This window comes from Sinocyclocheilus grahami, unplaced genomic scaffold, assembly GCF_001515645.1.
Source record: "Sinocyclocheilus grahami isolate Dianchi unplaced genomic scaffold, SAMN03320097.WGS_v1.1 scaffold42.1, whole genome shotgun sequence".
NCBI classification, from domain to species: domain Eukaryota; kingdom Metazoa; phylum Chordata; class Actinopteri; order Cypriniformes; family Cyprinidae; genus Sinocyclocheilus; species Sinocyclocheilus grahami.
Genome location: NW_015505221.1, coordinates 1887226 through 1893602, shown reverse-complemented (window position 1 = coordinate 1893602; position 6377 = coordinate 1887226).

Below are 6377 nucleotides of genomic sequence, written 5' to 3'. Positions count from 1 at the left end.
TTTGATTATCTCAGAAGTGTCCTCTGAAAGGAAGCGTGGAAGGCTAAGTAAGGCAGCTTTTCTTCTGTTCAGATTTGTGTCCTACATACAATGAACCGGTTCTTTTCGGACAGATCGGCTCATTGAACCGGTTCTTTTCGGACAGATCGGCTCACTATTGAACCGGTTCAAAAAGCCGATTCCTGACGTTATCAAGCAATAACGACTTGATACGCATTTCTTTTCTAACAACTCAGTGCCATGTTGGATCAATGGAAAATGAAAATAAGTCATTTGTGTCAACACATATTGAAACATTCAAAAATAAAATTATTTGTATGAAAGCATATTGCTGAATATTGCCATATAATTCACTTAAGTTAATGGAGTTTGTGGTCAGTTTCATTCGCGGATCCTGCAATACCGATTCCTAAAAGTTTCACACCTACAGCACACATTACAGACATTGATGCACAAACGCATATATGTTCTACATGTCTACACTATAAAGAATGAAAAATAGCTATATATATATATATATACTGTAAAACATTTCAAGTTGGTTAAACTTAAAAACGAAAGTTCACCTGCTGCCTTAAAAATTAGAGTTAACTCAACTAAAAGATACTCTATGTTTCAACTCAATTTATTAAACTAATGGTCATTTGTTGTTTCAACTTGATGCTCTGAGTTAAAACAACTTACTATGTTACATTATCAGTTCAAGAAAACTCAGATCAGCTCATAATAAATAGACTTGTAACTGGTCTGCTCAAAAATAATAAAATGTTATTGGAATAAATTCAAGCAATGATCTACAAGCTTTAACATTGGTTTGAGAATACAAATTCTTGTTAGGAAAACAGGTTTTAAAAAGCCATTTAAGAACACAAGTGCTTAAACATCCATTTCATCAAAACATCGGAGTTTCTCTAATATTATACAGAACTAGAAGAAAGGTAGATGAGTGGTATAAAAGAGTCGAGGTATAGAAAACTTAACTGAGGGGGAAAGAAAAAGGCATGAATTGGGGGAAAATGAGGAGTGGCAGGCCGTGTGTAATGATACAAAATAACGGCTCATCAATTACTTTAAAGATTGTAAGTGTACTCTATATAAACAAGTACATGTAACTTTTTGACCTTTGAATGATTTGCACAATACATGGTCATTGACAGTGTTGAACAATACTCATGTAGTAAACTCTTACTAAAGCAATAAGAGCAAGCATGTGAAACTTGTCTATTTCTAATGAATGCTCAAAGGTTTTTCCTTATTGTAAACACTTGACCAAAATTCAGCATTTGAGATTTCAGATAAAGAAAAAAAAAACTATTGTCAACTCAATTCATATTTTGTTACATTTGTACTTTATATTTGTACATGATATTATTGATGACATGGTTAGGCACGATATATAATACTTGACAGTCAAAAAAGCATTTTAGTATCAATTATTACTGATTCTGGGATAAAATAATAATAATAATAAATATATTGTAATAGTTAAGCGGATTGACTTTTTCCCTACACATACTGCTCTACAATGAATTTAGTATCATCAGTACATTAACAATGTGTAAACATATTTTCTTACATCACACATTTTGATTATCTCAGAAGTGTCCTCTGAAAGGAAGCGTGGAAGGCTAAGTAAGGCAGCTTTTCTTCTGTTCAGATTTGTGTCCTACATACAATTATAAACAAGACTGAGTGACTCCAATATATAAATTAGAACACTTATATTAGAGCAAATTGATCAAATCGAGTTCATTTGTATTCATACCTCCTTATCAAGGCACTGTATAACACTGCTAAGGCTCAACCTCCTGCTTGATGATACAGCTGCTTTGTACAGCTCTAAAAGACACCAAGGCATCTAGTCTAGTCCATCCAAGAATGACTGCAGTTGATCGGTGGTGACTACTCTTTTGAACTCTGCTTATCTGAAACAGACAGTGAAACTTGTCTATTTCTAATGAATGCTCAAAGGTTTTTCCTTATTGTAAACACTTGACCAAAATTCAGCATTTGAGATTTCAGATAAAGAAAAAAAAAACTATTGTCAACTCAATTCATATTTTGTTACATTTGTACTTTATATTTGTACATGATATTATTGATGACATGGTTAGGCACGATATATAATACTTGACAGTCAAAAAAGCATTTTAGTATCAATTATTACTGATTCTGGGATAAAATAATAATAATAATAAATATATTGTAATAGTTAAGCGGATTGACTTTTTCCCTACACATACTGCTCTACAATGAATTTAGTATCATCAGTACATTAACAATGTGTAAACATATTTTCTTACATCACACATCTTGATTATCTCAGAAGTGTCCTCTGAAAGGAAGCGTGGAAGGCTAAGTAAGGCAGCTTTTCTTCTGTTCAGATTTGTGTCCTACATACAATTATAAACAAGACTGAGTGACTCCAATATATAAATTAGAACACTTATATTAGAGCAAATTGATCAAATCGAGTTCATTTGTATTCATACCTCCTTATCAAGGCACTGTATAACACTGCTAAGGCTCAACCTCCTGCTTGATGATACAGCTGCTTTGTACAGCTCTAAAAGACACCAAGGCATCTAGTCTAGTCCATCCAAGAATGACTGCAGTTGATCGGTGGTGACTACTCTTTTGAACTCTGCTTATCTGAAACAGACACATAAGACAGGAGGAAAAATGGAGCCACAGAGACTGTGGTGGGCAGCAAGTATGAAAAGTAATCACATATGTAAATCACATGCCTTCTTATTAATGATTAAAGAGGTCACATAAAGAGGTCATGACACAAGTAATAAAATCAAGACTAAAAAATGGTTTAAAAATGAGCAAGTTCACAATTACCTTATTGTAAAATGAATGTCATTCACACAGCTTGACTGACTCAGGATAACTCTGTAGGGTGACACCTTATATCTTGAGGTGACAATAACTTTGAAGAGGAACCAACAGCTGTAACTGTAAAAAAAAGAAAAGTACAAGTATCAGTACCAGCAATATAGGCGCTAAGCCCATGAAATTGTACTAAAAGAACTACATGGTCTGCATTAAATATGTTGTGTTATTGCATTAGGCCTGAAACAAATATACAAGTTAAACAGCAAAAGATTTTAATATCAGTAAGGATGTGTTTACTGTACCTCATTGTAACATGAATGTCCTTAAAACCAGCTTCTTGAAAACTCTGTAGGGTGACAACATTATATCTTGAGGTGACAATAACTTTGAGAAGGAATCAACAGCTGTAACTGTGTGGGAAAAAAGCAGTAGCATATCAGTAGAAGCAATGTAGACTAAGCATGTGAAATTGTACTATACAAAAATTAGTAGACAAACAGCTGTCAGAAACGTTTAAAAGTAATCAACTAAAATATAAGCATTGAAAACCGACGTGAAATATTAAGCAATTTTAGCATGTGAGGCTCTAGTAAACTGTCAAATTAGCGAGTGAAAACCCCGTGTCCTTACATTGCCCCAGTCAAGTGAGTCGTCATCTGTGAACATCCGGTGTGGTGCCGAAAGTCAAGCCAGCCTATGCACATGATATAATAGTTCATGCTTGATTGGATTAAACTAAAACGTGGCAATGATTTAGTAATGTCTTGCGCACGATTTAGTAAAACAAGGGAACGAATTTGTGCGATCTATATATTTTTTCCTGCATGTCATGTGTGGCGCCGAGATCCTGAGGCCCATTGTTGTGCCATTCATCCTCGACCATCACCTCATGTTGCAGCATGATAATGCACAGCCCCATGTGGCAGAGATCTGTACACAATTCCTGGAAGCTGAAAACATCCCAGTTCTTGCATGGCCAGCATACTCACCGGACATGTCACCCATTGAGCATGTTTGGGATGCTTTGGATCGACGTATACGACAGCGTGTTCCAGTTCCTGCCAATATCCAGCAACTTCGCACAGCCATTGAAGAGGAGTGGACCAACATTCCACAGGCCACAATCAACAACCTGATCAACTCTATGTGAAGGAGATGTGTTGCACTGCGTGAGGCAAATGGTGGTCACACCAGATACTGACTGGTTTTCGGACCCCCCAATACAGTAAAACTGCACATTTTAGAGTGGCCTTTTATTGTGGCCAGCCTAAGGCACACCTGTGCAATAATCATGCTGTCTAATCAGCATCTTGATATGCTACACCTGTGAGGTGGATGGATTATCTCGGCAAAGGAGAAGTGCTCACTAACACAGATTTAGACAGATTTGTGAACAATATTTGAGAGAAATAGGCCTTTTGTGTACATAGAAAAAGTCTTAGATCTTTGAGTTCAGCTCATGAAAAATGGGGGCAAAAACAAAAGTGTTGCGTTTATAATTTTGTTCAGTGTAGTATAAGAGCATGACATAAAATAGCAGTGGACAATTGCAGTTTAGACAATGTACTGTACTTTGTTGTACATTTTAGTTGGTTTAGTTCAAATGTTTTAAAATGATGTTTATGTTATTTTACTAACTGTTTTCACTAGTTGGCAAATGTATGCCAAATGTAACAATTTAGTAATTGTTAATTATAGCTGAAGAATAAGGGTGTTTGGTCTTATGTATGTCACTGGTGTTACTGTGTGTTTTTTTCTGTCACATTCTATAAAATGTGTCACATGTGACATGATAATAATTTTACATCTATTGAATTCTGCTACACTCAAGAGTTAAGATTTAAAGGATTGTATCATTACTTGTTTATAACTGTTTTTCTAATATTTTCATTGTTATAGCAAATACATGTTTGTGCAAATGAACTAACATCATTCAGTCCCACTTTTAACAAACCTGATTAAAATAAATAAAACATAATCTCCTTATTTGTTGCATTATCATTATTTGTATGTAACTCTGACTACATGTGCTGAAATAAAAGAGAAATAATATTTCATAAAAACCTTTATTAAAATTGCCAAAGAAGTAAGGTAACACCAGTGACAAAAAAAAGGGTACATGCGATCTTTAAATAAATATACAAAAAATATTTTAAAAAATCATTAAGCTGTCATTTATGTGTATTCATAAAGTCAAAAGACAATCTAATAATGTGGTCTAAGTTTAAATGTTAAAAAAAGAAATACATTTTAAGACATCTTGCCATACCAAAAGTGGACGTTTCTGTATAATGACCCTGATATTAAAAGATCTAACACATGAAGTGCATTTTTAGGTTATTATTATGCCTAATATGGCTTAATGCATTAACAAAGACCAAATTCAGTTTTTTTTTATGTGTTATTTATATTCTATGTATATTTAGTTAAACTAACTAAATAAATAACTTTGAGGACTTTTGCTCCTCATTTCAGAACACCACCGCACAACACTGATTTGGTAAAGTTGTAAAGTTGTAAATATCTTATAACTGCTAAAATTACAGTCTTTGACCTGTATCAATTCGCTCATCCGTGTAACTGAGCTACTTTCCTACTTTCATGTCTCTCAGGCTACTCAAAAATTATTACCATAAGGAAAAAAAGAAAGAAAAGAAAAGTAGTTTAAAATATTTCATATGTACTAAAATTAGTGTAATCATGGCAACGCTAATCACCATGGTAATCTGTTCATCTCATTCTCATAACTGATGCCAGCGTCTGTGGACAATTGTAAAATAAATAAATAAATGGGCCTAAATAAATAAATCAGACAGACAGACAGATAGATAGATAGATAGATATATTTACTAAAATTATGGTCATTATCAAAAATATTTAGGCCTACCTTGCTAAATATTTATTGTCCACGTCTCCTTCGTGTCTATTTCCTGCTTTTCTCTAATGACAGAGGCATCTGATAGATTAATTCTTTGGCTGTCTGCAGAAAACCACACAATGAGGTTTGATCTCTGAAGAGGGTAAACGTGTGAGATAGTGATCTGTGTCCATCTGTAATGCTGTCAGATGTTTAGAAATCCATGTACATTTATTTATAGCAACAAAATGTTGTTCATTTGGTGTAATTAATACACTTCATTATTATTTAAACATACATTAAAAATGCTGTTTTTTGTTTGTTTGTTTGTGGCTTTGTTGTCACCAATTTTAACATCCAAACAAGTTCTGCGTTAAAGCATTTAAATATGAAAACACAGTAAACAAGCTATCTGTTGAAACTGAGCAGCATTTTTTATATTTACCAATAAAACAGGCAGTCATTTAGAGGAAGGAAAAGTTTGTCATAGATAAACACCGACATCTAGTGGATAACAGAAGTGCTTCACCAGTTTCAGTACTGCAGGTTTGTGTTAAAGGGGTCATGTGATGCGATTTCAATTTTTCCTTTCTCTTTGGAGTGTTACAAGCTCTTGGTGCATAAATACGATCTGTAAAGTTGCAAAGACTAAAGTCTCAAATCCAAAGAGATATTCTTT